The sequence below is a fragment of the Capsicum annuum genome, chromosome 1 (genome assembly GCF_002878395.1).
Source record: "Capsicum annuum cultivar UCD-10X-F1 chromosome 1, UCD10Xv1.1, whole genome shotgun sequence".
Classification (NCBI taxonomy): domain Eukaryota; kingdom Viridiplantae; phylum Streptophyta; class Magnoliopsida; order Solanales; family Solanaceae; genus Capsicum; species Capsicum annuum.
Window position 1 is genome coordinate 39,670,636 of NC_061111.1, and position 10,469 is coordinate 39,681,104.

The 10,469-nt window shown below is 35.5% G+C and overlaps 1 long non-coding RNA gene across 1 annotated transcript in view; it reads left to right on the forward strand.

Moving 5' to 3' along the window:
- The window catches only part of LOC107854063, a 42,344-nt gene extending 33,682 nt beyond the window's left edge, over positions 1 to 8,662 (forward strand). Inside the window, exon 2 of the long non-coding RNA XR_007056955.1 lies at positions 8,303 to 8,662. This is a non-coding gene — a long non-coding RNA (uncharacterized LOC107854063). The remainder of the gene's footprint in view (positions 1 to 8,302) is intronic.
- Positions 8,663 to 10,469: the final 1,807 nt, after the last annotated feature.

Consider the following 10,469-nt stretch of genomic DNA (forward strand, 5'->3'; position numbering starts at 1 on the left):
CCTAGTCATGTCATTATGTCTTACCAATGCTCCAGCAGCCTTCATGGACTTGATGAACTGCGTGTTAAAGTAGTATTTGGACATGTTCATCATAGTCTTCATAGATGATACTCTTGTCTATTCCCGTAATGAGGATGAACCCATAAATCATCTTAGAATCGTACATCAGACTCTCAAAACCCATTAGTTATCATGGCATCTTATCAATTCATGTCTTATATGTCATCTCTATGATAATAGCTCATATTTGTATAAGTTAGTGAAAATCATGTACGCTTATAGTTTCTAGTGTAAGGAGTTTTAGTTCACTCAGTATTACGAATCATGTTTCATGAATATAGAAACTCCAGACTCAGGTCATGGAGCTCATGACTTATGTACTCATGTCATGCTTTACAGTATGCCCAGTTCCCATGACTCATGCTATACTCCCAACGATCGGCTAAATTTAGATTATGTTATGTATTCCTCAGTTTAGATCTCTTGATAAATCCATGGTGTTGATATTCTATTCCTCAGGCCTCAGTTAAGTGTCAAGTTCGGCATAGTATTTATTCATGCTTCAAGTCCTCATGTTTTAACCCTTTAGTAAACTCTCCTTATAAAATAATGTAGTGATGAGCGATTGCTTACATGGGATAGAGTAAATATTTCATGATAAGGAAAGACTTTTGCATGCTTGTTTTACACGAGGCTGTAGTTATGAGAATAGGCCTAAATACCAGGTTAGTGTGATAAGTAAATGGATAGCAAGAGGTTGTATTTAGTTGTTTGAGGGAGGGAAATAAGAATTTTTTTCATGAGATGAGAAGTTGAGAAAATGCAGAGTATGATTGTATATTCATATCCTCAATTTATGTCAGTCTCCATCACGTAGTTATTAGAATCCAGTAGTCAGTTCCAGTACAAGTCTTAGTTAAAGTCTTAGTTACAATCTTAGTTACCGTCTTAATTACAGTCTTACTATCAGTCACAGCCTTAGTCCAATAATTAGATCAGCAACTCCGTTCCATTTCAGGTTTGCTTGACCATAGAGTACAGTTATCAGTTATTCAGTTATCCGTATCAGTACCTCAGTTTATAAACTATTTTAGAATAATGTTATACGCTTGGTCTTGAATTCTCAAATAATATAGTTTTCACGAATTCATGCTCAGTTATCTCATGTGACTTAGTTAAACTTTACCACATAGGCATAATACTCTATAGTTTTAGTCCAGACTATGTACAGTTCAATATTGCATGACCAGTATTCAGCTATCAACCATTTAGTTAATCAGATAAGTTAGTGTGTTTAGCCATTTGTGCTCAGCACCCATGTGAATATTTTTAGTAGTCTCAGGTAAAATGTCATACTAAGGTGGAGAATATAGTTGAGCGGGTAGTCAAGGAATATGTCTAAGCTTGAAAATTTGTAGATGCAGTGCATAGGGCTTAAACACTCTATCTTATATGATGTTTCTTAGGCCTCACCTCATACTATAGAATTTTAGTCAGGATGTGATTTCTTATTCAAATGTTTTATTCAGCCCATGCCAAGATTTCCTTGCTCCCTAAAGTCAGTAGAATTTTATAGAAAGAGTGTCAATAAATGCTCCAGTTGAGTAAGTTTTCTATATGATTTAATTTATAAAGCCAGCAATTCAGTTTAGTAGTTAGGCGGAAAAGCTCGTATGGTTTCCCATCTTTCCACCCAGTCATCCTATCCGAAGTCTTATGAATATGACCATTCCAGAATGGAGCATTTTTGTAGTTACAATTTCAACTCAGTTCATGTATCATGCCTCAGTTTCAGATCCTAGATATTCAGTCACAATTCAATTCATAGGTACCCTGTGCAGTATCCCAGTCTCTCCTCAGTAGCTCAGCTAAGTCAGAATCTTTTAAGGGACATAATGTCCCAAGGGGGTTATACACTATAATCCCCCGAGATTCCATGATCCAAACCTTCCATTTCTCTTCATGTAACAAATCTAGTTTGTAGTAGTGGGTACTCATAAGTGGACCCTTAATTTCTAGTATCAGTCGCAGGCCATGTATTCAAGGGCTCAATTCAGTTTAGGATATTCAGTTTATGTATCACATTTTAGGCTAAATTATGTTCTCATATTCCCATTCATTCATGTTCAGTAAAGGATCTTGAGTTGAGATCAGTAATTTTATATTCTTGAAAATCTTTCCCATGAATGGGGTAAAGAGTTTGGCAAGAAAGGAAAGCTCAGTCCCCGGTATGTCGGTTCTTACCGAATTCTTAGTCTTTTTGAAAAGGTAGCTTATGAGCTTGAGTTACCTTTAGATTTAGCTTCAGTACATCCAGTGTTTCATGTCTCCTTACTTAAGAAGTGCATAGGTGACCCAACAGTTATTGTCCCTACAAGGAGTATAGTTGTTTAGAATAGTCTCTCTTATGAAGAGATCCTAGTAGACACCCTCGATCATCAGGATTCATAGACTGAGGAACAAGGAGGTTCCTCTAGTTAAATTTCTTTGGTGGAATCAGTCCGTTGAGGGGGCTACTTGGGAAGTAGAAGCATATATGCGGACCAAGTATCTTCACCCCTTCTCTGTACACTCAAATTTAGCTCAAGGTAACAGTTTTCCTTAAATTCATTTAGTTCCATGCTCAGATTACCTTTACAACTCTGTATCAGTTTAGTTGCACAACATTTTCATATTATGCATACCTTCATGAAATAGCTCAGTCATGTGTCATGTTTTCTGATCTCAGTCATGCTTCAATTATGCATGTCAGTATGATAACTCAGTATATCAATACTTTTAGTCGTGTAATTATTCTTCAGTATATATAAATTCAGTCTATCAGTATTCTCAGCTTAGTCAGTCTCATTCGAGGATGAATGTTCCAAAGAGAAAGATATTGTAAGACCCTATAAAATTCTAAGCTTAACTCTGTCCGTTAAAGCTTGCAAAGAGGTCCCGGACTTAGAAAATTTCAGCGAAGTATTTATACTTAGGAGTATTTTATCCTTCGTAAGCTAGAGATCCTGTTTCATGACCCTTATGACCTTAAAGTATCAATTTTTTAGGTTTATTCATGATCAGGAATGTCAGCAGGTCACTTCGGGTGAGTTTCAAATTTTTTTGAACATTGTTTAAGGCACGTTTGGAAATCCAAAATAGTGGCTCGATGCGATCTTGGCGTGCTGCATCGCCTATCGCGTCGATAAATATTTTTCTCAGCTCCTAGAGCCAAATTCTAGTGAGTCGATGTGAAATCGACATGTCATGTTGCCTATCGCGTTGATAGTTAATTTTCCCCCTAGATTTCAGTTCAATTCATGTGAACCAACTCAAACTTGATGTGGTGCGTTGGTCATCGCGTTGATGCTATCGACATGGAGCATCGGTTTGCGCATCACTGGACACATTTTTAGTCATTAAAAATTCGTATCCAAAGGGGCGTTTGGGTCACTATCCCACTCATTTTCAGCCCCAAAACATAAAATCAAATGACCCTAGAGGGTAAATTGCTTAGTTTCTTTCAAATTTTCTCGAAGCTACTCAAGAACAAACCCTAGGGATTTTAATTTCAATAGAAAATATTCAATAACAAACCATCAGTCTTCGGGAATTCAAGCATACAGGTATGTGAATTGTTCATCTAAGGGTTTCCTTCCACCTTTGGAGTTCAAGAAATTCTTTTAAACTACAAGTTAATTGATTTCATGAATTTTCTATGGGATTTGAGTGTATTCATGATTATGATGTTAATTGTGATCTAATCCATGGTTTATTTAAAGCTTCATGTGAAATTATTTATCATGTGTGTAGTATCACGTGAATTCATGTTAAAAGCATTTGTTTTTTTGAATTGGGAATTAAAATTATGATGCCTACATGTTGTTTAGTGTCATGTGCATATATTATGTTCCCCAAGTTCTTGATAAATTGCTCATGTGAATTAAATGTGAAACTCATTCCATGCTAGCATATGTGCAAGCTAATATCTTTCAAGTGTTTGATAGAATGCCTCTATAAACGAGTTGTGAGCAAGTGAACATTGTTATGCTTTTCAAGTTTATGCTATGCTTTACTTTTTATGCTATCGAGTCCTAAGGGTATTCAATACCAGAAAATCTAGCTGCTTACTTAGAGTTACAGTAGTTATAAAACAGTCTCAGTAGCGCCACGAATCATAGTACTCGATAGTCAGTCACAGTCTCAGTTCAGAATTCAGTAGTGTTCCTTCAGTCAGTGGAACACAGTAAACTCAGTCCAGTTCAGTCAGTTAACATGATCAGTAATAGTTCAATCCATCCTAGTATAGTTTAAAAATCAGTTTAGTGTTTATTCAGTTAGGAGTAGGATTAACATCGAGTGAACCCAATGATAGGGACTCACTTGCTAGTAGAGGGTGTGATTTTTCAAAGCATTCCTTACATTCCAGAACCACGCAGACAGCGTAGGTTGAGACATCAACCTTCTTGTTGAGGGTTAGTGAGGTGTTCTACCTGTTAGTTGAGGGTACCACCACACTAGTTCAGAGCACCTGCAAGATGAGGGTGACTCTTCAACTTGTCTTTACCGTTGGCACGGTACTGACACCCTTCCAGCTAGGTTTAAGGGTTAGACCCTAATCAATTCAAAGAGGGGCATGTTGGTTAGATGATTATCTCCCACAGTTTCAGTTTCAATCTTAGTATAGAACTCAGTTCAGTTCTACAGAATCAGGACTATCAGACACAATCACCCCGCTTAGTATATAACTCAGTTTAGTTCTGCAGAATCAGGACTATCAGAAATCGTCACCCACCTATTATTAATATAGTTATCAGTAAACTCAGACATTAGTTATTCAGTTATCAGAACTCAGTATCCAATATGTCTATGATCTCAGGCATAGTATGTAAAAATGTGCACAGTATTGCATAATTAGTGTTTTATCAGTTTCAGTTATACATGTACTCTCATTCAATTATATTCATGTTACTCAACCAGTTATTGTTTATGCATATGAACCCATACATTCAGTATTACCTTACTTAGCATACCAGTACTTTCAAAGTATTGACGCATATCTTTCTTTTGTGCTATAATGTCTTATATCATAGGTTCAGACGCACGGGCTCCTGACCGCACTTAGCATCCCCAATGATAGCCAAAACCAATATCCATAAATAAACCAAAGTATTAATACATCCATGAAATAGAGCCTTCCGAAAAGATGGAAGCTTACCACTTCAATCCAAAAGTTCATCCCGAATTTTGATTGCTAAGCAGAAGGAGTAGAATGGCTAGTTCCTGCATCGCGTGGGGATATAACTGCCCAAAGATAGGTTAACAGGTGAATATTAGCATGAATTCAATATAAGGATAAAATAATTCCATCCAGTAAAATCAAGTAAACCAACCATATGCATACAATTTATACACACACATACACATACACACTCACAAACATATATATAAAACCATGCCGAGAAAGGCAATCAGGTTTGGCATTCATTTGAAACCATTAACCTAGGTATATGTGGCTTAATCTTTCTTCACCACCCACAGGCTATTTGGGTCCAGTGTAACCCCCTGAATGGGCCTCGGTGCGTGTAGAAGCAGGAATCGGAGATACTATATGAGTAAGAGATTCCCAAGCACCCTCTATTCGTCATGATACATATATACAGTGTACTTAGAGTATTCTCACGTACCTCATAGTATCATATAAGGTCGCCATGACCTACCCCTTATGTCGATAAATATGAGTTTCTCGTATTTATCCATTAGACTCCTACCTTCACGATTATCTATTACACCCCGCCTTTATTGCCCAATTAAAATCATTTCTAACTAATCTAAACCATTATTATTAACCGAGGCTATAGATATTGGTACTGTCATACCGACTATAACTTATAAGTATTGTCCTTAGCCAAACCTTTTAAGGTAAAGGGATTCCCTTGTACCCATTTACCAAGTTAACTTGGGGGAGTCCCATGTACTCCACAAGTGTTCTATTATATTTGCTTGGGGGATTCCATTGTACCCCATAGTGTTCCATTATCAAATTTACTTGGGGGATTCTATTGTACCCCACAAGGATGTTTATTAAACCAAGCCATTTAAACCATTTTGGGTCTATTACCAAACCATACTTCGTAATAGTTCTATTAAAAGTCAAACAATGTAGTGTAAACATTATCATAGGCATTTTATCAAACATATTAGGGGCATAGTATTTCAAAAACCAAAGCCAATTACCAAATAACCATTCCTATTCAACAATTATCCAAAACCATTATTAATGCATATAAAAACATAATTAAAATATAGGAAAACCATAACCAAACATTTATAACCAAAACCCCCCAAATTATATTTGAAAACCCAAAACCATACAATAATTAAACCATGAAAACATTGTATAAAACCATGTCTTTAGTCGGAATTAACAATGAGGGAAGAGTACATGTCATAATTGAGAAGATAACGGAGAGCAATCACCAACACAAGCCCCAAATTAATCCTTAAGATGAAACCCTAGCTTCCTTTGTCCAAGACCATTATAGAGCATTAGAAAGTATTTTCTAAGTGTTAATGAATAGAATAATAGGCCAAATAACCTTCCAAGTGAGTTAAAAGTCGTGGGGCTTTATTAAGTTAAGTGGGGAAATATTTAAACTGCCCTCAATTAAGCTGCATTAAATTACCATCATAGGGTATGACTGACCTATATGAACTGTATCCTTTTGTACGAGTGGTACCCACCACTCGTACCCTGGGCCTCCCCCTTGGACCAAACACTGTCCAAGGTACGATTCACCCCAAACCTTATCTTTGTTAGTCTCCTAAGTTTATGTTTTAATAATGTCAAATTAACAAGTGTATCTGTGCGGTTGCTAAAGATAATGAAAGTCGGCCCCAGAAATACAAGGACATCAAGAATGGAAGGATATCCATGTATCCAAGGAAAATTAATCACAATAAGAACAAATGAAAGTAAAATCTCAGCTCCAAATTATCTCAAGATATTAGAAGATATAGAAGAGGACGACATGTCAAATGGAACCAAAAAACAATTCAAAAATGTCGCAAGCAGATCAATAAAATTTTATGGAAATAGAAGAAGGATCACAATCTCAAAATTAAGGCAGACCACCTCAATCAGGAAGAAACGATCACAAGCACATTTGGAAAGAAATCAATCTCTACAAAACCAAGAAAAAAATAGATCATGGACATATCTAATATGGATGTGATCCAAAGCCACATATGGACATATCATACGAATATATTCTTCAATCAAGGAATCAATTTAAATCCTTAATTTAGAAGAAATCTCTTAGGTTTCCTTACGAAGAGTCACAGTCGAAGACTATAAAAGAAGAAGACAGAAGGCAGACACTACTTATGCAACTTGAAGGATAAAATTCAAAGTGTTTCATTCTTAATCTTACAAATCTCTGTAACTGATCTGAGGTGATTTTATACACTTTGGTATCATTATTCTAGCTTATTTCCCTTTATTTTGAGAGCAATTTGTGTGCTTTACGTGTTCATATTGATATAAATAAGCATTTAAGTATCCAAGTATGTGATTACAATGTCCAAAGTATTTTTCAAATAAGTTTGTATTTAATTGAGTAATTTAGAGTTCGACCCGGAACACTAGTTTTACTAGATTGAGCTAGGTGTGTGTCTAGTTGATCTCGTTGAATTCTAACGTGTTTAATTTATTTCAAATATTTTAATAGTGTAATTATAAGTGAAATAACTTGTTTTTAATGTACAAAGTTTAATTTAATTATATCAAGAGTAGGAATAATAAGTGGAAGATCATTGCGAATATGCCTTATCTTAGTTCTTGTCTTGATTTGTCGTTGAGAATATTGTGTTGTGTTGATCTTTAATTTGTGGTGTGTGATATTGTAGAAAGCTTTGTGAACTAAATACGATGATATATTAATGATAAAAAGTCTCAAAATTCATTAAAAAATACACTACAAAAATTATAGACAAATGATAGAATATTCAACACTTAACCAAAATTTTAAAAGGAAATTTTAGCGAATCGACGCGAAGTCGAGAAGTCGTATCGATGGTCACACAATTTACCCTTGGAAGAATTTTTCAATGTTAATTTCAGAACACCAACGCGAAGTTGACACATCGTGTCGATGTGTTTGAGCACAGAAATTCAATTTTCGCCGACATAGGACTTGTCCTATTGTTAATTGAACACATGGCACGAAAATGAAGAAAAGGAATCTTGGGGGATATTGCATGGACAGCCATGCACGCTTTTTCATAATCCTATATTAATTGGGAATTATTAATTATTGTACAGCTGGACATCAATTTGTGATGATGGACAATTCAAATACAACTTGGAATTTTTTTACAAGAAGTGGAGAAATTACCTGGACATCAATGTACAATTTTTGGTCAACCTGGGAGAAGAGCTGGTCAACTTTGAAACCATATATGATTGGACAGCTTCGGATATTTTTGGGGAAACAACTGGACATTATTTTGATGAAAAGCGGAGGTTTTAATTATTTTTATTTAGTTTGAATTTTTCATATCATGTATCCAAATATTTGGATCGTGATTATGAATATTAGTGGCTAAAATCGCCCTCTCCGGTGTTAAAGTCAGGAACATAAGTATTATTGTTTTGGATTAAATTTGTTAATTTTGCTTATCATATTTGGTTGTTTATTTATTCTTATTTTAATTATTTTATGGATTGATCACCCATAGAATACATATATTGTCGATCTTTTGATCTCGAGAGAGGAAATAGGGAGATAGAACATGGGAATAAACAAAGTTTGGGTTTTTGTTCTCTTATAAAATAAAGAATTAAACTTAGTGTCTAGGACAGTAATATACTTAGATGCCTTACTGGATTCATACGTAGGATAATAGCTTTAATTAACTTAATTGGATTATTACATCCCCGCTCAACGATGTAGTTGTAATATCCAAGTTAGGTAAAAGATTAGGTTGGGAAACCTTGATCATGCACTTAACCTTATGAATCAACAACCAAGATAAGCAAATTAGCGGATGAGATTCAATAACATAGTATGATTGTTCGGAATGCTTTAACCCTGGGCTTTTCTCCATTGATTGTTCCAAGAATTTAATCTTCACATTATTTACTTTATTTTTAATTTACAAAATTACACTTTCTTTTTGGTTACTTTTGCACTAAATTAATCTTTAAAGTTAAACTAGAATTAAATCATTGTTAAATCAAGTCTATGTGGGATCGATATTCGACTTTGTTTTAAAGGCCACTATATTACTTGGTAGACCACGTACACTTGCGTATGCGCTTGGGCACCATCAGTAACTTTAGTTTACAATTGTTGTATAAAGAGTAGGATCGAGTTAACTTTGTAACATCAATTGAAGCTGTGTCACAAGATCTGAAGAGAAAAATAAGTCTTCAGAACTTGTTTCCTATCATTGTACACGAGTCAAACTTTCAACGATCAAAGAAAACTTTGAAACGCAAGGGGACTGGACGTAGGTACTACGTTGTTATACTGAACCATGATAAATCTTTGTGTTGTTACTTTCTTGCTTAACTGTTATGAATTTAATTTGTTTGTAAAGTGTTTTGATCAACAGGTGAGTTGGCTTTGAAGGGTCAATAATTGACTCATAGAAGAAAATTTTCAATTCACCCCCCTTGTAAGACCCCACAAAATTCTCTCGTAGAATGACCCTTAGGGCATGTCAAGTGAGGTGTAATTCCAGCCTTAAAAGATTGAGAAATAACTTCCTAAGCGAGAATCGTGTTAACTATATAAAATTTCCCAAATTTCAACTTTTTATCAGATGGGAAATTTGATAAGCTTTCCGTCGATATAAGATTCGCCTAAATTTGATTCCCGGGTAAGAAGTTATGGCTAATTTAAGTCCTAGTCGTAAAACAGCATCATTTTAGTGCTTGGCACTTTGCAGAGAGGATCTATTTGACAATTGTCAAATTTCAGTGGAACTCCGCGATAGTGGCGCGTTGCGGAGGACCCCAATTTCTCAATAGTTAATTTCCAGTGGTTTAGCACGATGGTGATGCATCGCACTGAAGTTCCAGGTCCAAACCAGTGGGACAACGCGATGGCTCCACGTCACGAAGACTCCCAGATTTCTATTTGTCAATTTCCAGTAAGCCACCATGATAGTGGCGCGTCGTGGTGACCTATAAAATCGGATTCCCAGTTTAATTTTTCAGCTTCGTACAGAAGTAAAAAGGGGCCCTTTGGACTTTTTCCAAGCCTCTTAAACCATGAAAACACCAAATTGAAGTCAATTACAAGCATTCTATGAAGTTTTTCTCAAGTTTTATCTCAACAAGAACCCTAAGTATCCAAAACCTCTTCCAAGAATCTCAAGAATCCACCATAGATTTTCTAAATTGAATAAAGATTCAAGGTTCCCAAGTCAAGGGATTCAACAACCCTCATTCAAGAGTATGGATAGAGTTTCAAAAGCAAGAG